This window comes from Capra hircus, chromosome 27 (genome assembly GCF_001704415.2).
Source record: "Capra hircus breed San Clemente chromosome 27, ASM170441v1, whole genome shotgun sequence".
Lineage (NCBI taxonomy): Eukaryota > Metazoa > Chordata > Mammalia > Artiodactyla > Bovidae > Capra > Capra hircus.
The window spans coordinates 39,468,513-39,490,944 of NC_030834.1; the positions used below are offsets into that span (position 1 = coordinate 39,468,513).

General features: G+C 39.4%; 1 long non-coding RNA gene across 1 annotated transcript; it reads left to right on the forward strand.

Annotated features, from left to right (window-relative positions):
- Positions 1,075–20,598, forward strand: LOC108634073. The gene is made up of 3 exons (XR_001917353.1): positions 1,075–1,243; positions 15,168–15,284; positions 19,903–20,598. It is a non-coding gene; the product is annotated as an uncharacterized LOC108634073 (long non-coding RNA).

Genomic DNA, 22,432 nt, shown 5'->3' on the forward strand with positions numbered 1-22,432 from the left:
GTTTTGTTTACAAGTGGTTTAAGATACACTGAATGTGGAAAAAAGCAGATGTTCTCAGCATCAGAAGAAGATGGGATGGTGTTTCCAAACTTTTGTTTTACTGTTTGTTTCCCCCCACCCCCCACTCCCCCCCCACCCCCCACTTTCCGGCCATACCCCATGGCATGTGAGATCTTAGTTCGCCCACCAGGGATCAAACCCGTGCCCCAGCGCTAGAAGGCAAAGTCTTAACCACTGGACCATCAGGGAAGCCCTGGGACTTCCTGTTTTGACGGGATAATGGCTCATGGGCATGGAAAAGAAGGAAGGTGACTGGTAGGCGGCCACGGAGGACTGAATGTCCTGCGCTGCCCACATCTTTCCCTGTCTGGTGTTCTCTCTCCTTGCATTCCCACCAGAAGTGTCAGGAGCTAAAGTGAAGAATAAGGACTGAGTTCCCACACCGCACATATGTTTTTAACTCTCTCCTATGACTGCCTCCTAAGCTTCTCACTTCCTTAAGCTTCCACAGGTTGCGCTTTCCTGCCTGGTTACAATCCACGTGCTCCGTCACCTCCCAAAGGGTCCTGCCTTTAGAACTTTGTTTAGCTCGCTGGCAGTTGAAGCCGTGAAGACAGGCGGGCAGGTTGGCTACGGAACGTGAGGGAGGTTCCACACACAGGCGAGCCTACAGGGCAGTTTTTGTGAGCGGTGGGGGCTGCGGCTGATTCTCTAGTTGGTAAGGTGGTGCTGCCTTGGTATATCTCACCTCACTTTCTGTAAGCAAACACTGCTGGATACTGGGTACGCCACCCTCCACTTGCTTACATATTCATTAGTTGATACAAATGTACATTTCAAAATAATTGAACAACTATTCAGGAAGTACCTACTATAAGCCAAGTTATGCAAAGTGCTGGGATTCAGTGTTGAATGTTAAACAGTGTAGATATGGTCTCTGCTCTGATGGAGCTTAAAGTTTAATGAAGGAGGGAACCAGTCACACACACACACACACACGCGCACAGATACACTGATAAGGTTGTGAAGGAAAACAGCAAGGTACAGTAGATGAAGTGTTGGGGGCAGAGGTGACCTTCTTAGGAAAATGACTGTGTCTGGAGTGGAGGACAGAGCCCTGAGCAAAGGTTGTGGGTTCCACAAGGGCTCTCAGGAGGGATGAGGAGCATGGAACATTCTAGAAACTGAGAGAGCCCACCATAGTTTTAGGGTAGAGACTGCGTGGGAACTGGTGCCCAGTGAGGTAAGAGATGTAATAAGAATTTTAAGATGCAGAGATTTAGAGAATGTTAGAAACCTAAGATTCCTGTTTCTCCTTTAGAGCAGCTGTAATGAGATCAGATTAGGGGACACAGTGGTAGGTTTGGTTAAACTGAAGTCGCATGAAGGGGTTGGACTCCAGAAGGTGGCAATGACTGTAGAGCAGATAGACAGGTGTTAATGGACAGATCTGGGAGGGGAGGTGGGAGAGGGTGACTCAGAGAAGAAATGCTTGACAGTGAAGCAGAGTTAAAATGCAGCTAAAAATCAAAGCTTTACGAATGAATGCTATTTACTGCAAAGCTGCCCGATAAAAGAGTAATGACGTTCTTGTTGAAGTTGGGAAATAGAAAGCAATTCTTTTTCTTATTGAGATTTCATGTAAGTGGAAAAAGGTTGCACAGACTATAAGGAAATATCAAGACACTGCAGTCAATTCTGATACTTTCAACAACAAAATTCTATTCTCTGCTGCCATTTCTATTTTGGGATCTAATTAATTATAAACATAGATACCAGATTGAACTCACATGTAGGCAGCTTAAGAAATAAAATATGACAGGCAGAATAGGACACTGCAATTATAATCTACCTTTCAAAGCACTTTGAGGATGAAAGTCAAGTGATTTCTGTCCTAGGAGGGCTTGAAAAATTATTTGGGAGCAAACCCTTAAGAACTTTCCATCTAAAATAAGGATATATTCAGAACATTTATTTACATAATTTAAAATATACAAAACAGTATTTTATAGTAATATAAGTACATAAAGAATTTGTATCTTTATGTAAAATAATACTTGAAAGCATGCAAAAATACCAAATTGAGGTTAGGGGTTGCTTCTTGGGAGTGAGAAAATGCAGGGAGCTAGGTATATGGCAGTGACTGGCTCTAGCTATACTTTAAGTTAAAACCTAATAAATATATCAATCATATAGATCAAAATGTTAATAACTAGATCTAAGATTCTAAGACTCTAGGATGGTGTCTATTATTTTGCATATTTTCTGGATGGTTGAAATATCTTATTATTAAACATTTAAAAATTTAAAAAAAGAATTTTTGTGTTTATCATAGTGTGGTGAGAGGAATGATCACAGGGCTTGGAGAGGCCATAAATTCTGTTTTCAAACTTCTTGTGGACAAACTTTTTAATCATCACATTTTTATATTTGTTTATTTCTTCTCTTTGAAAAGACATATTGAACTATACGAGTGATTGAAATATTTGCTGCTTTAAATAGTAAATTATGATACAGTAATTTCATGAAGATGATCACTGGTATTAAGTTATAAGACTTGAATTTTTTGGCTATTTTACTTTCTTTTGTTTTGATGAGGAGAAGAGTATTAAAGCATGTTGTGTGGTCAGAAAAGTACTGGATTTTTAAGCCAGAAAACTGGATCTTGTTTGTCCTCTTATACAAAGTAAGTAGGGCTTTCCAGGTGGTTCAGAGGTGAAAAAATCCTCCTGCCAATGAAGGAAATGTGGGTTTGATCCCTGGGTTGAGAAGATCCCCTGGAAGAGGAAATGGCAACCTACTGCGGGATTCTTGCCTGGAAAATCTCATGGACAGAGTAGCCGGGTGGGCTGCAGTCCCTGGGGTCACAGAGGGTGGGACATGACTGAGGGCCTGCAACACAACAACAAAGTGTATTAATTTGACCAAATCGAATGCCTTCTGTTGGCTTTATTTTCTTTAGCTGTAAGGAAAAAAAGATTGGAAATCAATGTGTTTATGTTGTTGACGTTATTCAATCGCTAAGTCATGTCCGACTTGTCTGATGCTTTGTTACAGTCCAGCTTTTACGTCCCTGGGTTATGTTCCTATTTTGCTTATGATGATACCACTTTATCTCATGGTAACAATACTGTACCACATGACCATACTTCGTAAATTTTTAAAATATATAAATGAATTATAATAATTATTTTAATATATAAAATAAATACTTTTTATTGACAAAAATGTAGACATGTAAGTGAACAAGTAATAAATGTGTCATTTGACCAGAGTTCAGATCAAGAATTGGAAGATCGCCAGTGCACTATCTGACCCCACCTTCTGATCACTGCCTGGCCACTCAGGTGATTTTCACCCCAAATTCCAACAACGTAGATGAGCTTTGTAGATATTAGTACTTACATAAACTGACAGCTCAGTGTGTGCCTGATGTTTTTGCTCATCAGTTTATTAGCGGAATCATCCATATATTTTGAAGTTGTGAACTGCTATTATTAAGACATAACAAAGACTGGCAAGCTGTTTTTTTTTTTTTTTTTTTGAGGTGCAGTTGTAAATGTTTACAATAACTTACAATACAAGTGACTGTAAATATTTTCAGCCTTTTGGGCTCTTTTGCTTTAAATGAAGAACCCAGAGAAATACTACAACTTTATCTATTAATCTAATAATTACTAAAAAGGGAATGCTCAAAGTAATTCATTAGGGTTCAAGAAGAATATATTAGACCTTAATTGATATTTACCTCTGTATGCTTACTTTTATTTTTATGATTTTTATTTATTATCTGGAAAAGAACAACAAAATAATTATCTTTTTTCCAAGTCTGTTCCAAAAAGAGAAAACACAATGTTACAAATGTAAAGAAAATGTAACTGCAGATTTGGGGATTTAAAATGTTGTAGGAACATTTTATGACAATATATTGTATTTTTTCATATTATAATTATGCTAATTACATAATTACTGGTCATTTACAATCATTATTTGCTATATATATATTACATATGATTATCAGCGTAGATCTAAGACTGGTTATTATTATCCCTTTAAAATTAAGTCTTAGAGAGGTTAAGTGACCTACTTTCATTGACAATATAGCAAAATCACGAATCAAACTCAGGCTGTCAAATTCCAGTACCACTTTGCAATAGTGTCTTTTAAAAGAAATAAATGGTTAACTGATAAGGAAAAAATAGCGCTTTTTCTGGTCAAACTGACTCCTTTTACTGAAGAGATTCACCATTCTGTGATCCTAAGTGCCTGAAAACCAAGTCAATAGGTCCTGATGCAGATTGATTTGTGTTCATTACAGATTTCCTTGGGGGCATCACTCTGTGTTGTTTCTATGAACTCTTGTTAGTATTAAGGGAAGATTTAATTGGTTGTTTCTCTGTCTAAGTTAAAAGTGCAAGGTAATATTGAATATGAGATTGAAGTTTGTTTTCCCAAAGGAGAAAGAGAGAGAGATTGCCTCAAATGAAATATTATTGACCCATTTTTTTCCTTTCCTTAGTAATCCATGTATCGAAGTGAATGGTGACTAGTATTTCATCTTTATACAGAAAAGCATAGAAAGTCAGAACTATATTAAATTAGATGAAATGAGTTTACAGTTTTTTCTTCCTGTGTCAAAATGAAAAAAAGGGCATTTCCCAGGCAAGAATATTGGAGTGGGTAGGCATTAGCTTCTCCAGGGGATCTTCCTGACCCAGGGATCAAACCTACATCTCCTGCATTGCAGGTGGATTCTTTACCATCTGAGCCACCAGGGAAGCCCTTTAAAATAAGACAGGCTCTTAAATACATGCGTAACTATGAGATATTCCACTGACTTTCACATGTGGCGTAAAGAAAATACTTATTTCTTCATCATTGCATGTACATGAATTGTTGTGGTAAATACAATAAGCAAGAAATTACTGAAGTGGGTATTTACTCCCTGATCCTAAAGTCCTAGGCTCCCTGTGCTCGAAGCTCACTTGTGTCCAACTCTTCGTGACTCCATCGACTGTAGCGTGCCAGGCGCCCCTGTCCACGCGATTTCTCAGGCAAGAATACAGGAGTGGGTTGCTGTTTCCTCTTTCAAGGGATCTTCCTGACCCAGGGAGTGAACCCGAGTCTCCTGCATTGGCAGGTGAATTCGCTAGTCTCTTTTGGAATTCTAAATGGCGGTTAGAATTATTTGGGAATTATATTGACACTATTAGAACCACCACACAAAAATCCCTGAAGAGGTTTTCTGTTAAGAACGTCTATCTCCATATTGACTTGGTTCGGGGTTAAATTGTGAGATAATCCAGAAAATGGAGATTTAGAACCTTTGTTCTTTGATATAATGGCAATGATGAGAGATCACGTGAGTTCCTATGGACTTTCTGACAGCAGGCTTATTTTTCAGCTTTATCTTTGTACTCTAAGTAGTTAGCGAGTGCATGGCAATTAGTGGAGTGTCAATATATATTTGTTGGAAAAATGTACAAAAATTCACAGAAAGATAATTGTATCATTACATTGAAAACTTCAAACATGGTGATTATATGGTGCAATTTAGAAAGCTGAGCTTTGTTAAGCATAATTTGTGTCTTGGGTGGTTTGTTGGTTTTGCAAGCAATTATTTTCCAGAAATCCCAAGGTGTACAATTGTTACAACTGAGAGCCAAGAAATAGAACTTTCTCAATTCTCAGATGCTGTATTAATGCACATATTCTGTACAACATATATTAAAAATCCCTTTTAGCTCTTCTATGCAGCTCAAAGTTTTACATAAAAAAGTTGACTTGGGAATGAAAATTTATTTTGTTAACTTTCAATGGAAATATTTATACAATTAGTTCATGACATATAAAATATGATAATTCTTATTTTTAAAGTTTAGCTTGTACATTTAGTTTAAAAGTCAAGAGTGTTAAAAGCCTTATAGTAAAACCAGCAGTCATTCACTTTTCTTCCCTCAGCCCCAACTAGACAATATATTTCAATTATTTTTGTTGTTGTGTTTGTTAGGTCTTTATAAGTACTAAGTACTGTGCTTTATTGCTTTCACAGATCTCCATTTTAGGTATTATTTATTGGTTTCCTTTTCTGACGGGTGAAGATTTAGCTCATTTACACAGCCCCCTCCATCACAGTTTTTCTCTTTACATGCTTTTAATATGCCCGCATTGCATTTTTGGAAGCAATAGACAGACTTTTATTAATGTTCCTGATCAAATGAAGTAGTGAGCTCATGCTCACTATTAATTTTTCCTCAAGGAAATATTTGCCTCAATTTTGGTACAGGATTTTTATGTTCCCATCAATTATACACACACACGCACACACACACACACACACACACCATATTTTGGAATGGTTCAACATATCTGCCAAATGTCTGTCCGGAATATTTTCCAACTACTCCAGTGTACCAAATGTTTGACCACTTTCCTCCAGGAAACCTCTTTCTAGAGATTTCCTGTTTCTCCTGGGCCAGGTGCCCTCTAGCACACGATACCACCCTCACCCTAGGCTCAAGCTTCCCATCACTTCTCTCCTTGTAGGGTGTATTCTTGCTCTCGTTTCCTGAATCTTTTTTCTTGGCTCATAACTTCATTTGACGACATCTTTATTGAGAACCTGGTGGGTCTTTGTCTCCTTAAGGCAGAGACTTTGGATACTTTTCTTCTACTACTTCACAGATTTTTTTTTAAAGCTAATTCCTTAGCCTCCTGCTTTGCATTGCTTCAGAAACTGGCAAACATCTTGAGACTAGCTGTATTGATACACACAAGCCTCCAGTTTTTATATTCCAGCTCCTTATGGACACCAAACTCTCTACCATTTTTTCTGCTCCTAGCTGTGACTTCTGCCTAAACCAAACCTTATTTCTCAGTGGCTTGGCAAATGCCCCCAGGGAAAGGCATCTGCAGGTGTTCACCTGACTTTCTAATATTTCTTCCTTCCCTGGACTTTGGGTCCCTTTGGTCTTGTGTATTTGAAAGCTCTCTGACACCTTTAACATCTGATTGTCTCTTTCCTGAGTGGTTTAAATATTGGATGGAAACCAGACTTTTGAGTGGTTTAAGTAAATCCAGACTGAAAGCAATTTAGGACAGCAAAAGAATTCCAGCAATTTCTTTCCTTTTTGTATGCAGTCTAGGTATATAAGTCAAGGCAGTCAGCCCAGTTGGTTAAATCACAGTGCTATTGAGATAGAGATCCCTCAGTGAGTAACTTTGCTTCTAGCAGGAATAAAACATTTTCCTTTAACAAATTGCATGCCAAAAGCTGGAGAGCTATATTCCACCTCTGAGGCAGCAAGACTGGAGGTGTGATTCACAAAACTGAAACTGATGTCAACATGAGGAACCAAGAGAAAATTTATGGTTAGTGAAAATGAGTGGGTGGTACCTTTCCAGATAAGTACCTGAGTGCTGATTCTTCAATGTCAGCATGGACTATTGTTCAGTAGTTCAGTTGTGTCTGACTCTTTGCAACCCATGGACTGCAGCATGCCAGGCTTCCCTGTCCTTCACCATCTCCTGGAGCTTGCTGAAACTCATGTCCATTGAGTTGGTGATGCCATCCAACCATCTCATCCTCTATCACCCCCTTCTCCTCCTCCTCCTTTAATCTTTCCTACTATCAGGGTCTTTTCCAATTAGTTGGTTCTTTGCATTGAGGTGGCCAAAAAATTGGAGCTTCTGCTTCAACATCAGTCCTTCAAATTAATATTCAGGATTGATTTCCTTTAAGACTAACTGGTTTGATCTCCTTGCAGCCCAAGTTAATCTCAAGAGTCTTCTCCAAAACCACAGCTCAAAAACATCAATTCTTCGGCACTCAGCCTTCTTTATGGTTCAACTCTCACATCCATACATGACTACTGGAAAAACCACAGCTTTGATTCTATGCACCTTTGTTGGCTAAGTAATGTCTCTACTTTTTAATATGCTGTCTACGTTTGTTGTAGCTTTCCTTCCAAGAAGCAAGTGTCTTTTAATTTCACGGCTACAGTCACCATTTTGCAGTGATTTTGGACAAAATAAAGTCTGTCATTGTTTTCATTGTTTCCCCATCTATTTGACACGAAGTAATGGGACTGAATGCCCAAATCTTAGTTTTCTGAATGTTGAGTTTTAAGTCAGCTTTTTTACTCTCACCTTTTACCTTCATCAAGAGTTTCTTTAGTTCCTCTTCATTTTCTGCCATAACGGTGGTATTATCTGCATCTCTGAGGTTATTGATATTTCTCCTAGCAATCTTGATTCCAGCTTGTGCTTCATTCAGCCCAGCCATTCAGTGATGTACTCTGGATAATTCTTAAAGAGATGGGAATACCAGACCACCTGACCTGCCTCCTGAGAAATCTGTATGCAAGTCAGGAAGCAACAGTTAGAACTGGGTATGGAACAACAGACTGGTTCCAAATCAGGAAGGAGTATGGAAAGGAGTATGTCAAGGCTGTATATTATCACCCTGCCTATTTAACTTATATGCAGAGTACATGATGAGATATGCTGGGCTGGAAGAAGCACAAGCTGGAATGGAGATTGTCAGGAGACATATCAATAACCTCAGATATAATGATGATACCACCCTTATGGCAGAAAGTGAAGAAGAACTAAAGAGCCTCTTGGTGAAAGTGAAAGAGGAGAGTGAAAAAGTTGGTTTAAAACTCAACATTCAGAAAAGTAAGATTATGGCATCCAGTCCCATCACTTCATGGCAAATAGATGGGGAAACAATAGAAATAGTGACAGACTATTTTGGGGGGCTCTAAAGTCACTGCAGGTGGTGACTGCGGCCATGAAGTTAAAAGACACTTGCTTGTTGGAAGAAAAATTATGACCAACCTAGACAGCATATTAAAAAGCAGAGACATTACTTTACCAACAAAGGTCCATCTAGTCAAGGCTATGGTTTTTCCAGTGGTCATGTATGGATATGAGAGTTGGACTATAAAGAAAGCTGAGAGCTGAAGAATTGATGCTTGAACTGTGGTGTTGGAGAAGACTCTTGAGAGTCCTTTGGACTGCAAGGAGATCCAACCAGTCCATCCTAAAGGTAATTAGTCCTGAATGTTCATTGGAAGGACTGATGCTGAAACTGAAACTCCAATACTTTGGCCACCTGATGCGAAGAGCTGGCTCATTTGAAAAGACCCTGATTCTGGGAAAGATTAAAGGTGGGAAGAGAAGGGTACCACAGGATGAGATGGTTGGATGGCATCACTGACTCAATGTACATGATTTTGAGTAATCTCTGGGAGTTGGTAATGGACAGGGAGGCCTGACGTACTGCAGTCCATGGGATTGCAAAGAGTTGGATATGGCTGAGTGACTGAACTGGCATATAAGTTAAATAAACAGAACTGACAGTATACAGCCTTGACATACTCCTTTCCCAATTTTGAACCAGTCTGTTGCTTCATGTCTGGTTCTAACTATTGCTTCTTGACTGGCATACAGATTTCTCAAGAGGCAGGTACAATGGTCTGGTACTCCCATCTCTCTAAGAATTTTCTACAGTTTGCTGTGATCCACACAGTCAAAGGCTTTAGCATAGTCAACAAAGCAGAAGATTTTTATGGAATTCTCTTGCTTTTTTTTTTTTATGATGCAGTGGATGTTGGCATTGTGATCTCTGGTTCCTCTGCCTTTTCTAAATCCAGCTTGTGTGTCTGGAAGTTCTTTGTTCACATACTGTTGAAACCTAGCTTGATGGATTTTGAGCATTACTTTGCTAGCATGTAAAATGAGTGCAATTGTGCAGTAGTTTGAGCATTCTTTGGCATTGCCCTTCTTTGGGGTTGAAATGAAAAGGAGCTTTTCCAGTTCTGTGGCCACTGCTGAGTTTTCCAAATTTGCTGGCATATTGAGTGTAGCACTTTAACAGCATCATCTCTTAGGATTTGAAATAGCTCAGTGGAATTCATCACCTCCACTAGCTTTGTTCATAGTTATTCTTCCTAAGGCCCACTTGACTTCACACTCCAGGATGTCTGACTCTAGGTGAGTGTTCACACCATCGTGGTTATCTGGGTCATTAAGATCTGCGTATTCTTGCACCCTCTTCTGAATATCTTCTGCTTCTGTTAGGTCCATACCATTTCTGTCCTTTATTTTTCCCTTTTTTTTTTCATGAAATTTTCCCCTGATATCTCTAATTTTCTTGAAGAGATCCCTAGTCTTTCCCTTTTCTGTTGTTTTTCTTATTTCTTAAAATTTTTCACTTCAGAAGGCTTTCTTATCTCTTTTTGCTGTTCTTTGAAACTATGCATTCACATGGGTATATCTTTCCTCTTCTCCTTTGCCTTTTGCTTTTCTTCTTTTCTCAGCTATTTGTAAGGCCTTGTCAGACAACTGTTTTGCCTTTTTGCATTTTTCTCCCCCTTAGGGATGTTTTTGATCACAGCCTCCTGTACATTGTCACGAACCTCTGTCCATAGTTCTTCAGGCACTCTGTCTATCAGATCGAATCCCTTGAATCTGTTTGTCACTTCCATTGTATAATCATAAGGGATTTGGTTTAGGTCATACCCAAATGGCCTAGTGGTTTTCCCTACGTTCTTCAGTTTGTGTCTGAATTTTGCAATAAAGATTTCATGATCTGAGCCACAGTCAGATCCAGGTCTGGTTTTTGCTGACTGTATAGAGCTTCTCCATCTTCGGCTGCAAAGAGTATAATCAATCTGATTTTGGTATTGGCCATCTGGAGATGTCCATGCATAGAATCGTCTCTTCTGTTATTGAAAGAGCATGTTTACTATGACCAGTGTGTTCTCTTGGCAAAACTCTGTTAGCCTTTTCTCCACTTCATTCTGTACTCCAAGGCCATACTTGACTGTTACTCAGGTATCTCTTGACTTCCTACTTTTGCATTCCAGTCCTCTATGATCCAAAGGACATCTTTTTGGATGTTAGTTCTAGGGCCTCCTTTAGGTCTTCATAGAACTGTTCAGCTTCTTCGGCATTAGTGGTTGGCACATAGACTTGGATTATTGTGATATTGAATGGTTTGCCTTGGAAATGAACAGAGATCATCCTGTCATTTTTGAGATTGCACCCAAGCATTTCAGATCTTTTCCTGACTATGATGGCTACTGCATTTCTTCTAAGATATTCTTCCCCACAGTAGTAGATATAATGGTCATCTGAATTAAATTCACCCATTCCAGTAAATTTTAGTTCACTGATTCCTAAAATGTTGATGTACAGTCTTGCCATTTCCTGTTTGACCACTTCCAATTTACCTTGATTCTGACACCTAACATTCCAGGTTCCTGTGCAATATTTTTCTGTACAGCATCGGACTTTACTTCCATCGCCAGACACATTCACAACTGGGCATTGTTTTTGCTTTGGCTCAACCTCTTCATTCCTTCTGGAACTATTTCTCTATTTTTCTCTAATAGCATATTGGGCACTACCAACCTGGGGAGTTCATCTTTCAGTGTCATATACTTTTGCCTTTTTGTACTGTTCATGGGGTTCTCAAGGCAAGAATGCTGAAGCTGTTCACCATTCCCTTCTCCAGTGGATCGTGTTTTGTCAGAATTCTCCACCATGACCCTCCATCTTGGGTGGCCCTACACAGCTTGGCTCATGGTTTCATTGGGTCAGACAAGCCTGTAATCCACGTGATCAGTTTGGTTAGTTTTCTATGATTGTGGTTTTCAGTCACTCTGCCCTCTGATGGATGAGGGTAAAGGGCTTATGGAAGCTTCCTGATGGAAAGGACTGGTCTTGTTCTGGTGGGCAAGGCCTTGCTCAGTAAATCTTTAAGGACTATTTACACTTCAAACAATATGAATCTTGACAACAACTAGCACCTCAAGCATTTTTACTTTATATACATTTGAACTGCATGGTGCTTAGGATGTTCTGGACTAGGATGCTGAACCTGACCCAGATGCTCATATGTCTGGCTTTGATTTGATCCTATGAGTTTGCCTGCAAGGTGAGCTGTTGAATAGATTTTGGCTTTAATGTATTTTTATAACTGCTTATTCTCTGATTTCTTAGTACTCCTCTAAATACTATATATATATATAGCAAATACTATATATAGCAAATCCTTTTTTGGTTGATGGTACTAGACATAATAAACTGCCCTTCTTTATCTGTGATTTAGGCTGAAAATTTTAAAGTTCATTTATAATTTTTTGTTAACCTTTCTGTGCACCTTTATTAGAACAATACAGAAGACCTAAACAGACATTTCTCCAAAGAAGACATACAGGTGGCCAATAAACAGATGAAAAAATGCTCAGTATTGCAAATTATTTGTGCTTGTGCTCAATTGCTTCAGTCATGTCTAACTCTTTGTGATCCTATGGACTGTAGCCCTCCAGGTTCCTCTGTCCATGGGATTTCCCAGGCAAGAATACTGGAGTGGGTTGCCGTGCCCTCCTCCAGGGGATCTTCCAGACCTAGGGACTGAACCCACATCTCTTGCATCTCCTGTATTGCAGGCAGTTCTCTGACACTGAGCCACAGGGGAAGCCCATTGCTAATTATTAGAGAATGGAACACACATACACCCATGGCTGATTCATGTCAGTGTATGGCAAAAAGCACTACAATATTGTAAAGTAATTAACCTCCAATTTAAAAAAATCAATTAAATTAAAAAACACTACATTTGCTACCCCATGGACTGTAGCCCACCTGGCTCCTCTGTCCATGGGATTCTCCAGGTAAGAATATTATAGTGGGTTACCATTCCCTTCTCCAGGAGATCTTCCTGATCCAGAGATCGAACCTGGGTCTCCCTCTCCCACATTGCTATCTGAGCCATCAGGGAAGCCTAACAAAATGTCTGAATATGGTTAAAGCTAGAGATGGTGTGGAGACAGAGGAAACCCTCATACATTATTGGCGGAGATGTAAATTGGTGCGGCCTCTGTGGAAAGCAACATGGAGGTATTTAAAAAACTAAAAATAGAGCTACCGTAAGATCCAGTGATCCCACTCCTGAGTATATATCTGGAAACTTTGAAAACTAATTTGAAAAGATACATGCATCTCAGTGTTCACTGCAACACTATTTATAATAGCCATGAGACAGAAACAACCTAAATGTCCATCGACAAATGAATGGATAAAGAAGGGGCTGTGTGAGTATGTATGTGTGTATATATGCATACACATACATGCACAGTGGAATACTATTCAGCCATAAAAAGAAGGAAGTATTGCCATTTGCAGCAACATTGATGGATCTAGAGAATATTATCCTTAGTGAAGTGAGTCAAAGACAAATATGATATCATATTACTTAAATGTGAAATCTAAAAATGACACAAATGAATCTATATATAAAATAGAAACAGACTCACAGACATAGAAAACAATTGCGTCAGTCATGTCTGACTCTTTGTGATCCTATGGACTGTAGCCCTCAAGGCTCCTCTGTCCATGGGATTTCCCAAGCAAGAATACTGGAGTGGGTTGCCGTGCCCTCCTTACAGTTACCAAACAGGAGAGAGGGAGAGAGGGACAAATCAGGAATTGGGATACAAACTACTATACAGAAAATAGATAAGCAACCAGGATTTACTGTTTAGCACTGGGAATTATACTCAATATCTTAGAATAGCCTATAATGGAATACAATTTAAAAAAGATAACTGAGTCATTTTGCTGTGCACCTGATACTAACACAATATTGTAAGTCAACTACATTTAAAAAATCTGCTAGCTATTAGTTCAGTTCAGTTCACTTCAGTTGCTCAGTCGTGTCCAACTCTTTGCGACCCGATGAATTACAGCATGCCAGCCCTCTCTGTTCATCCCCAACTGCCGGAGTCTATCCAATCCCATGTCCATTATGTTGGTGATGCCATCCAACCATCTCATGCCCTGTTGTCCCCTTCTCCTTTGGCCCTCAATCTTTCCCAACATCAGGGTCTTTTCAAATGAGTCAGCTCTTTGCATCAGGTAGCCAAAGTATTGGAGTTTCAGCTTCAACATCAGTCCTTCCAATGAAAACCCAGGACTGGTCTCCTTTAGGATGGACTGGTTGGATCTCCTTGCAATCCAAGGGACTCTCAAGAGTCTCCTCCAACACCACAGTTCAAAAGCATCAATTCTTTGGTGCTCAGCTTTCTTTACAGTCCAACTCTCACACCCATGCATGACTACTGGAAAAACCATAGCCTTGACTAGATGGACCTTTGTTGGCAAAGTAGTATCTCTGCTTTTTAATATGCTGTCTAGGTTGGTCATAACTTTCCTTCCAAGGAGTAAGCGTCTTTTAATTTCCTGGCTGCAGTCACCATCTGCAGTGATTTTGGAGCCCAGAAAAATAAAGTCAGCCACTGTTTCCCCATCTATTTCCCATGAAGTGATGGGACCGGATGCCATGATCTTAATTTTCTGAATGTTGAGCTTTAAGCCAACTCTTTCACTTTCATCAAGAGGCTCTTTAGTTCTTCTTTACTTTCTGCCATAAAGGTGGTGTCATCTGCATCTGCTATCTATAAACACATGCATATTGAAAGAGTGAGGATAAAGCTGCTGTCAACCATATAGCTGTAATCATTGGGTTAATTGGAGCTTTCCCAGAAAGTAAAATTCCCTGTATTTTCATAGTGAAGGAAGGAAGTGAGTCCTGCACAGTGAGTCAAGGCCTGGTGTCGGACCATGGTAACAGGTGATTTCCCCCAGAGGCTGTGGCTCCAGTACCACGGAGGCCTGGCTTGACCACCTGAGAGCTGGGCTTGGCCTCTGAACAGAGTCTGACTGTGAACTTCCCAAAGACCATAAGACTAGCTGACTGCTTCCTAATGTCCCTGGTACAGGTGGGCACAACTGACTGACTTTCCAGGATAAATCAGAGAAACACCTGAAGAATATCGGGGAGCAGGTAGTATTTTCTTATATATTTCCCATTGCGCATTGGGACTTTGAAAGAAGTACAGGGCATTGGAATTGATTTTTATATATTTAATGTTGCTAGAGTTAATGGCTTATAGATTTTTATAACATTAGGCACAGCGAGAGGTGTCTGCCTTGAGCCGGTTTCCAAGGACTTGGAAATAATGCTTTTTTATTTATTTTTCAGTCAGATGGAGAAAGCTCTCTGTAAGTTATTTTGGTTTACATATATACATGAAATCTTGAAAGATGAGGATTTCAGATAAGCCTCATAAGATTTTTTTTTTTTTAATTTTTAGACCACTGATGCTGGTGTGCTCGGGATCCCGGTGATAGAGATGTGGATGAAACATTCCGTGCATGTTCAACAGAAGTGCCTGTTTTCCAAGCTGATAGAGTATATTTGCATAGAAGAGGTTAGTTTGTGTTTATTCCAAGGTATTTTATTCTGGATCGTTTGTGTAACCACCTCCCGTTTTTCATGCTTTTGGGTTTGGCTTCCCAGGTGGTTCAGTGGTAAAGAATACACTTCCCAAGCAGGAGACTCAGATTCAATCCCTGGGTTGGGAAGATCCCCTGGAGAGGGAAATGGCAACCCACTCCAGTAATCTTGCCTGGAGAATCCCATGACAGAAGAGCCTGGCGGGCTACAGTCCATGGGGTTGCGAGAGTCGGACATGATTTAGCGACTGAGCATGCACTCATGTTCACCTATGTCTGGTGTCTAAAAGTGCAGTTTTTCCGACTCCTTCCCATCCAAATTCTGGGAAATGAGAGGAGTCAAGATTTTACTTTCTGATGCAGGGTTCAGGATCTTGAAACACTAAGTATAAGTTTAGGATTATGGGAAAGAACAGGTTATTTGGAGAAACGCATATCTAAGACTTAAAGGTCTTAAAACTGAAACTAGAGGGTAAAAAAATATGACCCACACAGCAAATCAGATGTTATGGAAACATTGAGCAGGATGGTGAAAGAAAAAAAAACAACTCTGAAATAAAGGAAATGGTAACAACAGAAGAAAGACCCCAGTAATTCCCAGGAACCCTTCACCAGGATAGGCATTGTTTGTTAATTGAGACTTCAGAAGTATTCAAACCTGAGTCCAGAGTGTGGAAAGGCAAAAAGAATGGAAAGTCTCAGAATTATGATAATGAAGGTATTTTGTTTCTTATTTTAGAATGCACGCATGGTCAGTCGCTCAGTCGTGTCTGACTTTGTGACCCCATGGACTACATCCTAGCAGGCTCCTCTGTCCGAGGAATTCTCCAGGCAAGAACACTGGGGTGGGTTGCCATTCCCTTCTCCAGGAGATCTTCCCAATCCAGGGATAGAATCCGGGTCTCCTGTATTGCAGGCAAATTCTTGACCACTGAGCCAGCTGGGAATCCCCAATATTGAGATGCAATTTAAATACAAAATACATACAAATATTAAGGGTATAACTCTATGAACTTACACACACCTAAGCAATACCCAGACCAAGATAGGGATCATTTTCATCATTCTGAAGTTTTCTTGATGCCTCCTCCCATTCACTATTGGGCTATATCGTTAATCAATTTTCTTATTTCTTTCCTTATATTTCTTACTAGAAAATAGTTTGGCCAACTCTGAACTTTATGCGGGTGGGATTATATAGACTTTGTCCAGTGGCTGGACACGGACCTATCTTTCATGTTCAAGTTCACTTCAGTTCAGCCTACTCAGTCATGTCTGACTCTTTGCAACCCCATGGACTGCAGCACACCAGGCTTCCCTGTCCATCACCAACTACCAGAGCTTACTCAAACTCATGTCAATTGAGTCAGTGATGCCATCCAACCATTTCATTCTCTGTCATCCCCTTCTCCTCCTGCCTTCAACCTTTCCCAGCATCAGGGTCAGTTTTCAAATGAGTCAATTCTTCCCATCAGGTGGGAAGTATTGGCTGAAGTGTTCACCTTCCAATGAATATTCAGGACTGATTTCCTTTATGATTGACTGGTTTAATCTCTTTGCAGTCCAAGGGATTCTCAAAAGTCTTCTCCAACACCACAGTTCAAAAGGATCGATTCTTCAGTGCTCACCTTTCTTTATAGTTCAACTCTCACATCCATATGTGACTGCTGGAAAAACCACACCTTTGACTATACAGACTTTTGTCAGCAAAGTAATGTCTCTGCTTTATAATATGCTGTCTAGGTTGGCCATAGCTTTTCTTCCAAGGAACAAACATCTTTTAATTTCATGGTTGCAGTCACTATCTGCAGTGATTTTGGAGCCCAAGAAAATAAAGTCTGTCACTGTTTCCATTGTTTCCCCATCTATTTGCCATGAAGTGATGGGACTGGATGCTATAATCTTAGTATTTTGAAAGTTGAGTTACAAGTCAACTTTTTCACTCTCTCTTTCACTTTCATCAAGAGGCTCTTTAGTTCCTCTTCACCTTCTGCCATATGGGTGGTGTCATCGTTATATCTGAGGTTATTGATATTTCTCCTGGCAATCTTAGCTTGTGCTTCATCCAGCCCAGCATTTCGCATGATGTACTCTGTCTAGAGGTTATTTAATCAGGGTGAGAATATACAGCCTTGATGTACTCCTTTCCTAGTTTGAAACCAGAACAGTGTTCCATGTCTGGTTCTAACTGTTGCTTCTTGACTTGCATACAGATTTTTCAGAAGGCAGGTAAGGTGGTCTGGTATTCCCATCTCTTTAAGAACTTTCCACAGTTTATTGTGATCCACACAGGCAGATGTTTTAGCATAATCAGTGAAGCAGAAGTAGATGTTTGCTTTTTTGATGATCCAGCGGATGTTGGCAATTTGATATCTGGTTCCTCTGCCTTTTCTAAATATACCTTGAACATCTGAAAGTTCTTGGTTCACTGTTGGTACTGTTGAAGCGTATCTTGGAGAATTTTAAGCATCACTTTACTAGGGTGTGAGATGAGTGCAACTGTGAGGTAGTTTGAGCATTCTTTGGCATTGCATTTCTTTGGGATTCGAATGAAAACTGACCTTTTCCAGTCCTGTGGCCACTGCTGAATTTTCCATATTTGCTGGAATATGGAGTGTAGCTTTTTAACAGTGTCATCTTTAGGATATGAAATAACTCAGCTGGAATCCCACCTCCACTCGCTTTATTTGCAGTGATGCTTCCTAAGGCCCACTTGACCTCTTACTCCAGGATGTCTGTCTCTATGTGAGTGATCACACCATTGTGATTATCTGGGTCATTAAGATCTTTTTTTTGATATAGTTCTTCTGTGTATTCTTGCCACCTGTTCTTAATATCTTCTGCTTCTGTTAGGTCCATATCGCTTCTGTCTTTATTATTCCCATGTTTGCATGAAGTTTTCCCTTAGTATCTCTAATTTTCTTGAAGAGATCTCTAGTCTTCCCCCTTTCTATTATTTTCCTTAAATTTCTTTGCATTGATCACTGAGGAAGGCTTTCTTATCTCTCCTTGCTGTTCTTTGGAACTCTGCTTTCAGATGTGTATATCTTTACTTTTCTCCTTTGCCTTTGCTTCTCTTTTCTCAGCTCTTCGTAAGGCCTCCTCAGACAACCATTTTGCCTTTTTGCATTACTTGGGGATGGTTTTGATCACCGCCTCTTGTACAATGTTACAAATCTCTGTCCATAGTTCTTCAGGCACTCTGTCTGTCAGATCTAATCCCTTGAACCTATTTGTTACTTCCATTGTATATAATCATAAGGGATTTGATTTAGGTCATACCTGAATGGTCTAGTGGTTTTCCCTACTTTCTTCAATTTAAGTCTGAATTTTGCAATAAGGCCTTCATGATCTGAGCCACAGTCAACACCCTGTCTTGTTTTTCCTGACTTTATAGACCTTCTGTGTCTTCTGTTGCAAAGAATATAATCAGTCTGATTTTGGTATTGATCATCTAGTGATGTCCATGTAAAGAGTCGTCTCTTGTGTTGCTGGAAGAGGGTGTTTGCTATGACCAGCTCATTCTCTTGGCAAAATTCTGTTAGGCTTTGCCCTGCTTCATTTTGTACTCCAAGTCCAAGCTTGCCTATTGCTCCAGGTATCTCTTGAGTACCTGTATTTTGACTTCATGTTAATATCTTTGGCTCATGTTCAAAGACACTCTTTTCTAGGCTATATACCTAGCAGTAGAATTGCTGGGTCGTAGGTGGACATGTGGTTGACTGTGTGTCCTTACGTGTGATTTCCCCAATCCCATTCTCTGTCTTTACTTCCCAGAATTGAAGAGAGGGGGGAATGCTGCAGTTAGCAGTTACCATGTGCATGAACTTCCTTGTGGTTCTATAGCATGTCTATGTGTGTGGCATGGACATACATGTCTGTGTCCCTAATATACAGAATCCTATATGTTCCTACAAGATGTAGCCTTTTGTAGCTAACATTTCTCACATAACTTTGCATTGTCCTAGCCGGTCCTCCTTTGTTATACATGTAACTCTTGTTCATGTATATTCATTGCTATATTGTATTCAGGGAAATCCAAAAAAGGGGATAGTCATAGCATCTAATGTATTTTAGTACTTTTAAAAAGTTCTAAGCAAATATGACATCATTCTGTTAAATACAAGTATATGAGTATATCTGTGACTTTTATTCAATTATTGAATGTACTTTTTGTATATTTTAACTATTTCACAATTATAAATTATTTTAAAATGTAGATGTGGCCTCATGTCCCCCCTAAAGATAGACATCAGTCCCTGGAACAAGAACAATGATGAGGAAAGGTCACACGCACAACTTGCAGCTCATGAAGGTGAACTGCAGTGACAGCTGACTGAGGGAGTGAAGCCCACATCTTCTATCTTGGCTCTGGTGGTCAGAACCAGGTGCAACGTCATTTTTCTTCTCAAGGACCCCTCTGCTATACTTATATGCTCAGTAGATGCTTATACTTGGAGATATGATATCGCGAGGGAGAAATGTCGTAAGATTTAGAATCCCCAATATATGTATATGTAAAATATATGCTAAATAAAAAACACACAAGGACAGTGAAACCAATTCAGTAAGATGATTTTTTTTTTTTTACAGGCATTAAAAAGAGTTCCAAATGCAGATTCAGAATAAAAGTTGGGGGAGAAGTACAGAGAAGTCCTAAGCGAGTCTGAAGGTTTGTTCAGATGTGGAAAGGACCACTGCAGGATATCAAGATGAGTCTTTGTCTGGGGATTCTGGCAGGCTAAACTATGTCAGAAATTGGAAGGAAGCCAATTTCCTGTCAGAACCAGGAAAACCAGTTCATCCCAGGAGCCCAGCCTGTAACAGAGGTATCTGTACCCACTCTGGTGGTCTGTGTCTGTTTGTCTCAGTTCAAGGAACTGGGTAAACTGCATTGCTGCACTTTACCCTAAATAGGGCCAGGGTCAGCCGTGAGTCACTGCTGAGTGAATCTTCATTATAATCCTAAGTTATAACCACACTGGTGATGATAAAGACTTCCTTTGTGCACTTAAAAACATCAGTTTGCCTTTAGTGATAAAAATGATTGATGGTTATAACCCCCAAAGAGAAACTTTTGGAAATCGTGCTGGTTATTTTCAAAAGGTAACAACTGGATTTTTTAAAAAGTGCCAGAAAATTTGTTGGTGGAAGAATTTTCTTGACTTTCTTTTGTTAATCAAAATGATTCATGAAGAGTTATGGGAAAGTAAGGATACTAAGACAATAAATTGAAAGTGAAATGAAAAATTTGTTCAGCTGAGAGAGTGACTTGTTAAAATCTATAGGGATATGATATATGTGTATATAAATATATAAATTAAGTTTTATGCTTAAACTCCTATTCATTAGAAAAAGAGAGTGACTCTAAAGTAATGTTTTCCAGATGAATTCAAGTGTTTAATGCTGTTACCTTGTTGTTTGCTTTGTCAATAGACAAGATTAGAATAGATTGGAATGTATCCTAAGACAAAGGAATCTTGTTTCTTGAAGCAATTTTCAAGTGTATGAGTCTACATGAATGTATGTACATGGATGTGTACTAAATCTTAATGCAAAATGTATTCTGTTATTCTAATTGAAATATATTTTATGTACAGTAAAGCACATAAACACTAGAGGTATAGCTAATGATATTTACATGTATGTCCACACTTATGCAATCATCCCAGAAAAACTTGAAAATTTCCCTTTTCATAAAATGTTCCCTGTTATTGTTTTACAAGTTTATTGATCTTCCCATTTAAGTCTCTATCTTTCTTGGAACAATTTGCTGGTCTTGATCTTTCATATCTTCCATCCTCGCCACTCAGTGTGGGTGTGAGTTTTTATTTCTTAAAATAAATGTAAAGTAATAGCCAGCATACTTATTAATACTAGCTGAAGCTTTTATTTTAATTATGATATAATTCATATACCATAAAATTCAACCACTTAAAGTATGTAGCATAATAGTTTTTAGTATATTCACAGTATTTTGCAATGATGACCATTATCTGATTCCAGAACATTTTCGTCACTGTGAAAGGAAACATCCTCATTAGCAGCCCTATGTCTCCTTACTCAACCCTGACAGTTACCTATCTACTTCCTGTTTTGATGGATTTGCCTATCCTAGACATCTAAAAGTGAAACTGTGGAATATGCGGCCTTTCCTATCTGACTTACCTCACTTAGCTTAGTGTTTTCAAGGCCATGCAAGTCGCAGCATTTTTTCTTTTTAATGGTCAAATGCTGTTCCATTGCATGGATATGCTTTTCTTTTTTTGGCTTATCTGTTTATCATGACCTTTCGGTCGCTTCTACTTTTGGCCTATTGTGAATAATGCTCCTATGAACATCTGTGCACAGGTTTGTGGGGGAGATGTGTTTTTTATTTTCTTGGTTCTATACCTTGGAGCAGAATTGCTAGATCATATGATAATTCTGTAAGTAAATTTTGAGCAAATGCTAAATTGTTTCCCAAAATGGACTGCACCATTTCGCCAAGAAGTAACCTGTTACTGGATGGCATCACTAACTCGATGGACGTGAGTCTGAGTGAACTCTGGGAGTTGGTGATGGACAGGGAGGCCAGGCGTGCTGCGATTCATGGGGTCGCAAAGAGTCGGACACGACTGAGTGACTGAACTGAACCTGTTACTGGATTTTGGTTCACAGTACCTTTTCTGCATAAACTAATAAGGTGGAACATATCTTTACATGATACATTGTTTTCAAGCATTTTGTTGATTTCCAGAGTTCTAGTAGAGTTCATATTGACAACTTGGCCAGTGTTTGCTTTAGGGAGGAAAGGATAAATTTTTTGGAGGTTTTGACTGCTCCACTATTTCCAATAATATCTTTCTTTTCTCTTACCTCCTGCCTTTTTTAATGTTGAAACTAGCTCACACAAGAGAACAGTAGTTGTCACTTACTGGACTCTGCCCTCCTGTTCTCCTGGGTTCAGGAGAGAAATACCTTCACCAGTCAGCCTGGCTAGGAATTCTGATGCTTGCTCAGACCTTGTCTATGGGGATTCCTATTTCACACCTCTTGTTCCTTCTTGGGCTGGGGGTTTGGAGATGGCATGCCCTCTCCAGATCCCACAGAGTCAGCTGGGTGCCGAGAGTGTCTTTGTTTT